Below are 15,003 nucleotides of genomic sequence, written 5' to 3' on the forward strand. Positions count from 1 at the left end.
ACATGAACCCCCTACTATACCTCCCTATACTCATGGAGGTACATAAGCCCCCTGCTATATCTCAGTACACCCATACAGGTACATAAGCCCCCTACTATACCTCCCTATACTCATGGAGGTACATAAGCCCCCTGCTATATCTCTGTAAACCCATACAGGTACATAAGCCCCCTACTATACCTCCCTATACCCATGGAGGTATATAAGCCCCCTACTATATCTCTGTAGACCCATGCTGGTACATAATCCCCCTACTATACCTCCCTATACTCATGGAGGTACATAAGCCCCCTACTATATCTCTGTACACCCATGCTGGTACATAATCCCCCTACTATACCTCCCTATACTCATGGAGGTACATAAGCCCCCTGCTATATCTCAGTACACCCATACAGGTACATAAACCCCCTACTATACCTCCCTATACTCATGGAGGTACATAAGCCCCCTGCTATATCTCAGTACACCCATACAGGTACATAAGCCCCCTACTATACCTCCCTATACCCATTGAGGTACATAAGCCCCCTACTATATCTCTGTACACCCATACAGGTACATAAGCCCCCTACTATACCTCCCTATACCCATGGAGGTACATAAGCCCCCTACTATATCTCTGTAGACCCATGCTGGTACATAATCCCCCTACTATACCTCCCTATACTCATGGAGGTACATAAACCCCCTGCTATATCTCAGTACACCCATACAGGTACATAAGCCCCCTACTATACCTCCCTATACTCATGGAGGTACATAAGCCCCCTGCTATATCTCAGTACACCCATACAGGTACATAAGCCCCCTACTATACCTCCCTATACTCATGGAGGTACAAAAGCCCCCTACTATATCTCTGTACACCCATACAGGTACATAATCCCCCTACTATACCTCCCTATACTCATGGAGGTACATAAGCCCACTGCTATATCTCAGTACACCCATACAGGTACATAAACCCCCTACTATACCTACCTATACTCATGGAGGTACATAAACCCCCTGCTCTATCTCTGTACACCCATACAGGTACATAATCCCCCTACTATACCTCCCTATACTCATGGAGGTACATAAACCCCCTGCTATATCTCAGTACACCCATACAGGTACATAAGCCCCCTACTATACCTCCCTATACTCATGGAGGTACAAAAGCCCCCTACTATATCTCTGTACACCCATGCTGGTACATAATCCCCCTACTATACCTCCCTATACTCATGGAGGTACATAAGCCCCCTACTATATCTCTGTACACCCATACAGGTACATAAGCCCCCTACTATACCTCCCTATACTCATGGAGGTACAAAAGCCCCCTACTATATCTCTGTACACCCATACAGGTACATAATCCCCCTACTATACCTCCCTATACTCATGGAGGTACATAAGCCCACTGCTATATCTCAGTACACCCATACAGGTACATAAACCCCCTACTATACCTACCTATACTCATGGAGGTACATAAACCCCCTGCTATATCTCAGTACACCCATACAGGTACATAAGCCCCCTACTATACCTCCCTATACTCATGGTGGTACATAAGCCCCCTACTATATCTCTGTACACCCATGCTGGTACATAATCCCCCTACTATACCTCCCTATACTCATGGAGGTACATAAGCCCCCTACTATATCTCTGTACACCCATACAGGTACATAAGCCCCCTACTATACCTCCCTATACTCATGGAGGTACAAAAGCCCCCTACTATATCTCTGTACACCCATACAGGTACATAATCCCCCTACTATACCTCCCTATACTCATGGAGGTACATAAGCCCACTGCTATATCTCAGTACACCCATACAGGTACATAAACCCCCTACTATACCTACCTATACTCATGGAGGTACATAAACCCCCTGCTCTATCTCAGTACACCCATACAGGTACATAAGCCCCCTACTATACCTACCTATACTCATGGAGGTACATAAACCCCCTGCTCTATCTCAGTACACCCATACAGGTACATAAGCCCCCTACTATGCCTCCCTATACCCATGGCGGTACATGAGCCCCTTACTACAGTGCTGTACACCTATAGACATGCATTTATTTCCCTATAGCTATACGTATGTACACGCCTGGAGGTGCAGCGCTCCATACTGAGCCTCTGTAGACAGACTTGTCTTCTGTCGGGACTCACAATTCCGGTGGATCCATACGGCAGTGCACACTGTATACGGGGGGATATCACCACGTTTATGGCCCAGGACACTCCTATCACATTCACATCACTTCTATGTCTTTACATCGGAGCAGGCCGGGAAGCTACGAGGAAAGGAAGTTCACCGCGGCGGCGCCGATCTCAACCAGATCCGTCCTGCGTAACGTCTTCATTACTGCACGAATAAAGAAGCGCAGCCCGCGACATGTCACCCTCCGAGGAGTCAAATCAGCGCGGCCGGACGAGCAGACAGCGTGAGAAATGGTTTATGCAAATACGTCCAATGGACAAAAATGTCACATTAATTGTCGAGAAGGCGAAAGATGTGAATGGGAGCGAGCGGCGAGTCCATAACTCGGGATTAATGGCGCTGGGATGGCAGCCACGTCCACGGGGACGGACAGGAAGCCGACGCCGCCACGTTCTGGAGGGATAAAGTGTCGCTAACAATAGAGAAAACCTACGATCGTATTTATACGGACAATTCCAGCTGAACTCTGACCAGTAATGGACGCCGGGGGGCTTACATGTGACTAGTCCAAGCTAGAAAATAAAACCAGAGAGGAGAGAATCCCCCGGTGTGGTCTGTACAGGACGACGCTCCTCAGGCCTCATTCAACAGAGATGTCTGACCGCAAACCTGCCCATAGTGACCCAGTCACAGCTCAGCTTTCAATTTATCCTATCAGCAGTCGGCTTTCATTTTACCCAGTCAGAGCTCAGCTATCATTTTTTCCTATCAGCACTCAGTTTTCATTTTACCCAGTGAGAGCTCAGCTTTCATGTTACCCAATCAGAGCTCTACTGAGATTTTTTATTACCTCAGTTACCAATCAGAACTCAGCTTTCATTTTACCCAGTCAGTACTCAGCTTTCATGTTACCCAATCGGAGCTCTACTTTTATTTTACCTCAGTAACCGGCCAGAACTGAGATTTTTCATTACCTCAGTAGCCAATCAGAGCTCAGCTTTCATTTTACCTCAGAAATGACTGCGGCCGTCGTCTCCTTCCTGCGTTTCGGGTTTCTCTGTGGAGAGCGGTTGTGACGTGTGAGTACAACATGGCGTATGTGATAGTGGAGGCGATGTACACACAGGACCAGTCACAGACACACGGCTGGCCTGCTGGGCAATGTCCGCACCTTCCCGCTTTGGTAACAAGCCGTATTCATGGCGGAAGGGATGTAACGCAGGATCCGTGGCCTACAAGAATAGGAACCACGTGTCCGGACAATCGTCGTTTATTGTGGACGTCCAGGAGAGACGTATGAGAAAACGACAGAACAACATGGCGGCCCGCACCGAGTCTGGAGCCAGCGAGTGCCAGCAGTATAATGTCTATTTTAGGTCCCTCTATGATCATTAATTGTCAGTATTGGGTCGTAATAATCGTCAGTAGTCCCGTTATAAGATAATGGGACGTATCTATGGTTGTCCCAGGTGGTCTAGAGGACTTTCAATTTCCTCTGTAGGCTTAGGCCTCTTTCACACATCAGGTTTTCGCCGTCATGCGCGATCCGGCGCTTTTGACAGAAACCGGATCCGGCGAAATGCAATGCCGGATCCGGTTTCCCCCCCATTGACTTGCATTTGCGCCGGATCGCGCCGGATGGCCATGCGTTTCATCCGGTTTTCGCCGGATCCGGCAATGTGTCGCGATCCGGCGTCTGGAAAAAACGGCTACTGTAACGTTTTCTGTCTCCGGCGAAAAAGCCGGACACGCCGGATCCGGCGCGTCCGTCTTTTTCACACAATGAAAGCCTATGAGCGCCGCAATGCGCCTGATCCGGCGAAAGCCGGATCCGGTGGCCGGATCCGTTTTTTTTGGTCTGAGCATGCTCAGTAGCTCTGCCCACAAGACATATATAAAAGCAAGACAGTGGGACCCACAGCCACACCCAACATGCCACCCAAGAAAGCAACCAAGCGCAGCAGGAGAAGGCAGGAGACCACTGCAGCACCATCAGCACCACCACCACCCCAAATGGAGCAGCAAATGGAACATGCTGAGGAGGGGAGGCCAGCAGCAGATGAGAGACGGTAATTATCAAATCCCCCATTCCTCCAAACTAGGGCCATGGAATATCAAGATATTCATTGGCCCTTTGTTTCTCTTTATTCAACAGCCGCCCAATAGATGCAGCAGCAGCAGCAGCAATGGCAGCAGCTGGAACACCACCCACAGGCATGGAGTGTGGCCACCAGGAAGACAGCACATCATCTTCTGGGAGCCCTCCCTCGCATCGTCAGCGTTTGACGGTAAGTTTTTATTTCCAAAATCCATCATCTCTGGAATATATGTCTATTCATTGCCTTTTATTTCAAAACAGGATTCACAAGATGAAGAGGAGCTCCCAGAAGAAGAAGGAAGGGGTGGACAGACACCTGGAGTGGGCTCACAATTGGTAAGTTTTTTGCATCAAACGCAGAAACACAACATCACACTACACACAACACATAGAAAACAATGTTCTGCAGACCACACACAGCAAACAAATGCCTACATCCAAAGACATAACATTTTTTGTTTTCTTCTCTAGTCTTCCCAATCTGGTGCTCGGCCAAGAGGTCCTCGCAGTGCCTCCCAGGGTCGTCGGCGACAGCAACGCGGCGGTCACCAGCGTGTAAGTATAAATATTTTTGCTTTGTTTTTTTGCACTTTTTATTTCATTTCTTTTGTGGAGGCTAATTATGTTATTTTTGTCTTTTTCTTTAACAGCCTTCACAGCGTGCTCCCGACTCTGACGGTGAGGATGGAGGACTCGATGTGGACCACCTCATCGATCTCGTCAGAGAAAGGGAGCCGCTCTGGAATATGGCTGACCGCCGCCACGCTGACCTTATCGTTACCCGACGACTCTGGGAGGAAATCTGTTCTCTCCTTGTGGGCCGCTGGGAGGAACTCGATGTTCGGGCCCAGATTAAAGAGCGTAAGTATATACAGTACCGGTTGCTTGATGTAAACCAGTGTTTCCCGAACTCCAGTCCTCGTGGTCCCCACGGATCATGTGTTCAGGATTTCTATTTACTATGGAAATCCTGAAAACATGACCCCTGGGGACCATGAGGACTGGAGTTTGGGAAACACTGATGTTGTATACTAACCACTTTGTCCTTTCTCGTTTCAGGGAACAGAATAGTGAATCGGTGGCGGTCTGTGAGGGATCGTTTCAAGAAGGAGTTCAATAAAGAGATGCGGGCCCCGAGTGGATCTGGAGGACGCAGGAGCAAGTACAAGTACGCACAAGCCCTGTCGTTCCTCCGGGAAACAATGGTCACTAGAAGGTAAATATTACACACCACATGTGAAAAAAAATGTTAGATGTAACTTTTTTTTTTCAGCCAGGGCCATACCATGTCACTATTTTAATTGTTTTTTTTTCTCTTTATTCCACAGCACGGTGAGCAGCACTCGGGAGCCTGCACGATTGGACCCTTCTGAGGCGATCCCTGAGGAGACCGGCACCGAGGGACACTTCGACCGCCCCGGTACATCTGCACCTTCCCAGCCTTCCCACACATTCGACCCATCTGTCCCATCCACCAGCACAGGAGCATCGTGGCCGCCTACATTACATGAAGCTGCTGGTGAGGAGATCGCTTTCCCTTTACCCCACCCTTCTGCCCCTGCCACCTCTAGTACACCTGCGGGTACTGGGCGGCAGCGGCAGAGGGGTCAGGAAAAGAGTTATGCGCCAGAGTTCTTGCATCTGAATGCATCTTTCCAGAACTGTCTAAAAGTCTTGTCAGAGCAAATCTCCACAGGCTTTCAGCAGATCAACTCCAGCATTCTGGAGGTGAAGACACCTCTGCAAACCATGCATTCAGAAGCAAGATCTTCGCCAAACCACACCTTTTTCAGGTCTGTTGTGGAGCGCATGGCAACACTATCTCCTACCCAGCAGATGCATGTAATGCATTCGTGCCACGGTGCTCTACAGCAGGTTACCTCCCAACCTCCACCTCCCACCACTGTAGTTCCTCCACCTGCACCCCCTCCAGCCACTTTCCATCCTCCCCCTCCTACATCTGCACCCCCTCCAGCCACTTTCCATCCTCCCCCTCCTATTACATCTGCACCCCCTCCAGCCACTTTCCATCCTCCCCCTCCTATTACATACCAGCAACCTCACCAGTACCAGCAACCTTCCCAGTACCAGCAACCTGCCCCGTACCAAACTCCTTCCCCGTACAACTTTCCATCAACATCATCTGCTCCTACAGTCCCTGCCCAACCCTCCACTCCACCGCCCACCACCTCTTCTGCCTCCCACATGTCCACCCATTCTGTAGCTTTTTCCACACCATCACCTCTAACTGTTCCTTCCCCACCACGATCCCAGTCCTCTCTCCACACTCCCATTGTCGAAGTGTCCCGCAGCCCCTCCAGCAGTATTTCCACCCCACACTACACCGAGTTATAATGTTTTTTTTGTAATAAAAATGCCCATTTGGTTGGTTTCAAACCTTTATTAAAAAAGTTTTTTTAACTTTAAAAACAGTTTACACAAAAAAAAATATTTTAAATAAAAGTTAAATTATTGTTTACACTGGTTGTCTGTCATTTCTTTCTGCGGCGAAATATGTTTAAAAAAAAGGTTAAATACAGGGTATTTAAAAGGTAAAAAGGTATTCAAAACCAGGTATATAACTGTGGGTACATTTTAGCTTTTTGCCACAGTTGTGTTCCTGGTTGTGTTTGAAGCAAAGTATTTCACCTGAAAAGTTGTGTTTATTGTTGGTGATTTCCTAACAATGTACACAACTTTTGTTAAAAGGTGAAATACTTTGCATAAAACACAACCAGGTACACACCTGTGGCCTAAAGGTAAAAATAGTAAGACCATGACAAGATAGCCAACTTTGGTTGGCAAAGGTATATACTGTTGGTCCAGAAGGTACACAAGTTTGGTTAGGGCACAAATCTCTCACACTCTGTCATCCTGCCAGTGTACTCTGCCTTGAGGTGACATAAAGTATAGTGCAAAATTGTCCCTCATTACTGAAACCGTCACAGAACTTCTAGTGGTAATATTTCCAATGACAACATCCATCTTCGCCAGTAACTTGCTCTTCTCTCCAACCTGCACTTTCTCCTCTACAACCTGTCAAAGAAGGGCTGTAGGAACATGCTATATATAGTTTTCCAGTAGCCAATCCCGTTCGGAAGGCCACAAGGGTCAATTTTAAAAACCAGATCCGGCGTAATCCGTCGAAAAACGGATAGAAAAACGGATGAACCGGATGAGACGGATCCGGTTTTGTCTGTCAAGAACAAGACGGATCCGGCAGAAAACCGGATCCGGCACATCAGGTTTTACAAAACATTTGCCGGATCCGGCATTCCGGCACGACGCCGGATCGCGCCTGACGCCGAAAACCTGATGTGTGAAAGTAGCCTTAGGGAAGTGAGCGTACAGTCAGAGATAAGGAGAAAAGACACAGTTGAATGAATGCGGTCATGGCAGGCCATCCACTAGACCAGGGTTCCCCAACTCCAGTCCTCAAGGCCCACCAACAGATCACATTTTTAGGACTGCCTTAGTATTTCTCAGGGGATAATTGCATCACCTGTGCAATACAAAGGAAATCCTGAAAATATGATCTGTTGGTGGGCCTTGAGGACTGGAGTTGGGGAACCCTGCACTAGACCACCAGGGACACCAGTATATCACAGACTAAACACATTGCCACTAGATCACCAGGAACCGATCACGTTGTTCCTATTCTGCCACTATGGACAAGATCCTATACCTCAAAGGGTAATAACATTTATATATAGAAAAAGAAGGAAATGACTATTCCCATAGGACACCTGGGATGTGACACTTTTCTTATTAAGACCTCAGAGAAGAGACATCAGAAAAAGAGGACAGTATGGAACCAGGGATCGGACTTTAGTCACAAGAAACAGGAAAACTGTTCAAGATGTTGCAGAGAAAAGGGAGTACTAACCACTGTGACACCTGGAGATGAGACATAACACTAACGGGACACAGCATTTAAAAAAAAAAAAAAGACACCAAGACCCACTGTGACAAGAGGGAGTCATAAAAATATATGAGGAGATGAATAAAGCTCTTCAGGATACTAAGAAAAGAACAGTTTCCCACTAGGACACCAGGGATAAGATTACGAGGAAGAGAAACAATCATGGACACACTGCTGCTAATGGCCAGAGAGTCCTTTCCTAATCTAGAGAACTTCTTAACTGTAAGTACAGGGTATGATTGTGGGCTTATAGCTAAAGCTAAGATTTGCCCAATTAAGAATCTAATGACACGACACTTGTTCACTAGGACACCAGGAAAATACACTTGACTAATAGTACATTAAGGACAAGATATTGAGTGACCATAGGTAAGGTAATTAGATACACACACATAAGTACCATATTTTACACTAGGACACCAGGGACAGAACACTATCACTCCAAGTACTGATTGACCAAGAATGTGTGTGTGAGAGAGTGTGTGTACAACTGCATAATTTAAGGGACCAGAATATTTCCCACTAGAAACGCATCCTCTTGTAAACAATATGATGAGAATATTGCCCACTAGGACACCAGTAACATTACATTTACACACAAAAAAAGTATAAGGACCAGAATATTCTCCACTAGGACACCTGAAATATACAGTATAGACGAAAAGTTAGGACACACCTTCTCATTCAAAGAGTTTTCTTTATTTTCATGACTATGAAAATTGTAGATTCACTCTGAAGGCATCAAAACTATGAATTAACACATGTGGAATTATATAATTAACAAAAAAGTGTGAAACAACTGAAAATATGTCTTATATTCTAGGTTCTTCAAAGTAGCCACCTTTTGCTTTGATTACTGCTTTGCACCCTCTTGGCATTCTCTTGATGAGCTTCAAGAGGTAGTCACCGGAAATGGTCTTCCAACAGTCTTGAAGGAGTTCCCAGAGATGCTTAACACTTGTCGGCCCTTTTGCCTTCACTCTGCGGTCCAGCTCACCCCAAACCATCTCGATTAGGTTCAGGTCTGGTGACTGTGGAGGCCAGGTCATCTGGCGTAGCACCCCATCACTCTCCTTCTTGGTCAGATAGCCCTTACACAGCCTGGAGGTGTGTTTGAGGCCATTGTCCTGTTGAAGAATAAATGATGGTCCAACTAAACGCAAACCGGATGGAATAGCATGCCACTGCAAGATGCTGTGGTAGCCATGCTGGTTCAGTATGCCTTCAATTTTAAATAAATCCCCAGCAGTGTCTCCAGCAAAGCACCCCCACACCATCACACCTCCTCCTCCATGCTTCACGGTGGGAACCAGGCATGTAGAGTCCATCCGTTCACCTTTTCTGCGTCGCACAAAGACACGGTCGTTGGAACCAAAGATCTCAAATTTGGACTCATCAGACCAAAGCACAGATTTCCACTGGTCTAATGTCCATTCCTTGTGTTCTTTAGCCCAAACAAGTCTCTTCTGCTTGTTGCCTGTCCTTAGCAGTGGTTCCCTAGCAGCTATTTTACCATGAAGGCCTGCTGCACAAAGTCTCCTCTTAACAGTTGTTGTAGAGATGTGTCTGCTGCTAGAACTCTGTGTGGCATTGACCTGGTCTCTAATCTGAGCTGCTGTTAATCTTTGATTTCTGAGGCTGGTGACTCGGATGACCTTATCCTCCACAGCAGAGGTGACTCTTGGTCTTCCTTTCCTGGGGAGGTCCTCATGTGAGCCAGTTTCTTTGTAGCGCTTGATGGTTTTTGCCACTGCACTTGGGGATACTTTCAAAGTTTTCCCTATTTTTCGCACTGACTGACCTTCATTTCTTAAAGTAATGATGGCCACTCGTTTTTCTTTACTTAGCTGCTTTTTTCTTGCCATAATACAAATTCTAACAGTCTATTCAGTAGGACTATCACCTGTGTATCCACCAGACTTCTGCACAATACAACTGATGGTCCCAACCTCATTTATAAGGCAAGAAATCCCACTTATTAAACCTGACAGGGCACACCTGTGAAGTGGAAACCATTTCCGGTGACTACCTCTTGAAGCTCATCAAGAGAATGCCAAGAGTGTGCAAAGCAGTAATCAAAGCAAAAGGTGGCTACTTTGAAAAACCTAGAATATAAGACATATTTTCAGTTGTTTCACACTTTTTTGTTAATTATATAATTCCACATGTGTTAATTCATAGTTTTGATGCCTTCAGAGTGAATGTACAATTTTCATAGTCATGAAAATAAAGAAAACTCTTTGAATGAGTAGGTGTGTCCAAACTTTTGGTCTGTACTGTATCTTAGTATGCTCTTCACAAGTTGTAAGTATTGTCCACTAGGGTACCAGGGAATTTAGAGTGATACACAAACTCATACTGTAAGTTACAGACTGTTTCCTGCTAGGACAACAGGGACAGAACACTAAAACTTAAGGAACAAGGTAATAGGTGACAAAGTGTGCGTGCATGTATGTGTGTGTGTGCACAAAAACATACTGTAGGGACCAGAATATTTACCACTAGAACACCAGGAACACCACACCTTGGAAGCAGCATCCTACAATATGACTATTGCCTATATGGGCACCATGGACATTACATTTACACACAAAGAGGACGAGAATATTCCCACTAGGGCACCAAGAATACAACACTTAGAAAAAGGCATGCTGGAATATGAGCATTGCCACTAGAGCACCAGGGACATTACATTTACACACATATATAAGTACAAGAATATTCTCCACTAGGACACCTGAAATACACCACCTTGTGAAGTGCATACTAAGATATGAGAATTTCAGCCATATTTACACATAAAGAAGGACCTGAATATTTCCCACTAGGACACCAGGAGCATAGCTAAAACACACACCGTACTAGGCTACATTTACACACAAAAAGGATCAGAATATTTCCCACTAAGACACCAGGAATGCAACATCTTGAAAACAGTATACTAAGATAGAATACTACCCACTAGGGCACCAGGGACATTATGTTGTAGGTTTTTATTGACCTCATGTTGTAAGTTGCACCGATAAAAGCTGCTGAATTCTTTATAACCCGAATTGCCCTGTTACTCTTTTATGTTTTACGTTGACTTTTTCAAAGCTCAAATATTTGACACGGAGTCCTCGACATTAGGTAAACAGGCCTCGACTTCCCTGTTGACCTCCTTAGTGTGTTATTGCTCCGAGCTTGAAAGACTCTGCATTATTACTTCTGATTTGTGACATTGTGGCTCTGGCATCTCCGCGGGAGGTGCCCACACCGATCCTCCTGGCTAGCTTTACTAAATGATTTTTTTTAATTCCAATTTTCTCTCCCATTCCGCAATGTTCCAAGACACACAGAGACCCGCTGAGTGCAGCAAGAGCTGAATTCTATTTCCCCGAGTGTGACATTGCAGCCATGAAATAGAAGTCTGGAAATCTGCAGGTGGTTATATCAGAAATGAGAAAGAAATCAGAAGTAATTATAGCCATTTATGCATTAAATCCATTCCTCTGTTTACCTGAGGTAGGAGCGGAGCTGAATTGCCCGTGATTTCTCCATACCGGAGGAACATTGAAACCACACATTGTTCACATTTACATTGCACAATGGGGGAATAAAAGCATCTGCTAGACCTGCAGATGATGCAAATTTTCAACGTTTCAAAAAAATCACGTCAGCAGTCTGGAATATAATAGAAAATGGACAATACTTCAGCCCAAAATAAATTACATTTTTCCTTAAATAGAGCAGATAAAATTGTTATGACACCTGGAAAATATAACCTGTGTGAGCCCACTCTAGCCATATACAACTTTAAAATCTGCATCCCACCACCTCATCGCTACAGCCTCCATTGATCTCTCATATTATTAGTCTCTTTTCTTCATTAGACCATAAGGGATAATACTATAGTAAATCCTTCTGTACTCTAGACCACCAGGGATGTAACTATACACTCCTTCACTAGTCTTTATAATCAGGGTGTTACCATGATTATCCTTTTTATTACCCTGGGCCACTAGGGATGTAACTAGACACCAATTTACTACCCTAAATCGCAACAAGAATGTTACCATGTTACGATTGGCCATCTTACTACCCTAGATCACTAGAGAAGTAACCAAAATCCACTGAGTAACCCTAAATAACAAGGTTGTTACCACTGACCTTCCGCTACCCTAGATCACCAGGGATGTAACCATAATCCACTCAATAACCCTACATCACAAGAGTGCTACCATTGACCTTTTGCCGCTCTAGATTCTTGGACCATGGCGTGAATTACCTCTACAATGGACTTCTCGCAAGAGATGGGATACACCTCACAAAACCTGGGAAACACACATTCGCCAGAAGACTTGCCACACTCATCAGGAGGGCTTTAAACTAGAAGAAGAGGGGATGGGAGGAAAAACAGCAGACAAGAACATGCAGCAGAAAGACAAACTAATCAAGGATACTAGATGTGGTAAAGAGGACCCAAGACAGGGAACTCAGAAGGAAGCTAAGAAAAAGGAAGCAAAACTTCTTTCCTGCATGTTGACCAATGCAAGAAGCCTGACCAATAAGATTGAAGATCTGGAGTTGGTAATGTATGAGGAAAAATACGACATAGTAGGAATAACTGAGACATGGTTAGACGACAGCTATGACTGGGCGGCTAACTTGCAAGGATATGATTTGTTTAGGAGGGATCGTAAAAAAAAAAAGGAAAGGAGGTGGAGTCTGTCTATATATAAAGTCCACTTTAAAGGAGGGAAAAGTAATAAAATCCTCATAGGGGTTTGTTATAAGCCACCAAAGATAACAGAAGCCACTGAAAATGTATTATTGAAACAAATAGACAAAGCAGCAAATCCCAATGAGGTGATTATTATGGGGGACTTCAACTACCCCGACATAGACTGGGAAACCGACACCTGCGTATCTCAGAAAGGAAACCAATTTCTGTCAGTGACCGAGGATAATTATCTGTCACCACTTGTGCAGGGCCCAACTAGAGGGACAGCCCTTCTGGACGTAATGTTAAGCAACAGGCCAGATAGAATAACAGACGTACGAGTCGATGGGCACCTAGGGAACAGTGACCACTAGAGTTGAGCGAAACGGGTCGAAAAAATTCAAAAGTCGCCGACTTTTGGCAAAGTCGGGTTTCATGAAACGAAACCCGACCCTAGGATGAGGTCGGCCACGAGGTCGGCGACTTACGCGCCAAAGTCGCGTTTCAAAAGTTTGTTTTGCGCTCTTTTTCAGCCAATCAGGATCCACGGACACTGTGGGCAACGTGATGACATAGGCACGGGTCACCACCATCTTTCAGAAGGGCATGCAAGTGATTGGCTTGCTTTGGTGGGCGTCACAGGGGGTATAAAAGGGCGTGCACGCCGACCGCCATCTTCTGCCGATCTTAGTATAGGGAGAGGTTGCTGCTGATTCTGTAGGGAGAGCGTTAGGCAGGGAAGAAGACAAAAAAACTGCTTCTGCTGCTAGCGATTTGGCCTGCACAACACACCAGTCACTGTGTGTGCAGTGCAAGGGGAGGCTATATTGTGGTGTATCAGTGGTGTTGGTTGTTGGGCTGCCTTCTAAAGCTTCCTGACATTCCTGCATTGCCGTTTACCCACTGCTCCGCAAACTGCTTTTTTAAAAGCAATCCCAATTTTTTCTTTTTGTCCTGCTGAGAAGAAAAAAAAACTGCTTCTGCTGCTAGCAATTTGGCCTGCACAACACACCAGTCACTGTGTGTGCAGTGCAAGGGGAGGCTATATAGTGGTGTATCAGTGGTGTTGGTTGTTGGGCTGCCTTCTAAGGCTTCCTGACATTCCTGCATTGCTGTTTACCCACTGCTCCGCAAACTGCTTTTTTAAAAGCAATCCAATCTCCCTTATCCTCTAGTCACTTTTGTCACAGCTGTGCCATCGAGCCTGTCACATAGCGCTCAGATATCAGTGGGCCTCACACAATCCAAAAGTGTCCAGTGTCCAAAAGTGTGTGCAGAGATTCAAAATCTCCCTTATCCTCTAGTCACTTTTGTCACAGCTGTGCCATCGAGCCTGTCACATAGCGCTCAGATATCAGTGGGCCTCACACAATCCAAAAGTGTCCAGTGTCCAAAAGTGTGTGCAGAGATTCAAAATCTCCCTTATCCTCTAGTCACTTTTGTCACAGCTGTGCCATCGAGCCTGTCACATAGCGCTCAGATATTCATTGGGCCTCACACAATCCAAAAGTGTCCAGTGTCCAAAAGTGTGTGCAGAGATTCAAAATCTCCCTTATCCTCTAGTCACTTTTGTCACAGCTGTGCCATCGAGCCTGTCACATAGCGCTCAGATATCAGTGGGCCTCACACAATCCAAAAGTGTCCACTGTCCACAAGTGTGTGCAGAAATTCAAAATCTCCCTTATCCTCTAGTCACTTTTGTCACAGCTGTGCCATCGAGCCTGTCACATAGCGCTCAGATATCAGTGGGCCTCACACAATCCAAAAGTGTCCAGTGTCCAAAAGTGTGTGCAGAGATTCAAAATCTCCCTTATCCTCTAGTCACTTTTGTCACAGCTGTGCCATCGAGCCTGTCACATAGCGCTCAGATATCAGTGGGCCTCACACAATCCAAAAGTGTCCAGTGTCCAAAAGTGTGTGCAGAGATTCAAAATCTCCCTTATCCTCTAGTCACTTTTGTCGCAGCTGTGCCATCGAGCCTGTCACATAGCGCTCAGATATCAGTGGGCCTCACACAATCCAAAAGTGTCCAGTGTCCAAAAGTGTGTGCAGAGATTCAAAATCTCCCTTATCCTCTAGTCACTTTTGTCACAGCTGTGCCATCGAGCCTG

Source organism: Dendrobates tinctorius, unplaced genomic scaffold (assembly GCF_039654945.1).
Source record: "Dendrobates tinctorius isolate UK_male_01 unplaced genomic scaffold, ASM3965494v1 ptg000041l, whole genome shotgun sequence".
Lineage (NCBI taxonomy): Eukaryota > Metazoa > Chordata > Amphibia > Anura > Dendrobatidae > Dendrobates > Dendrobates tinctorius.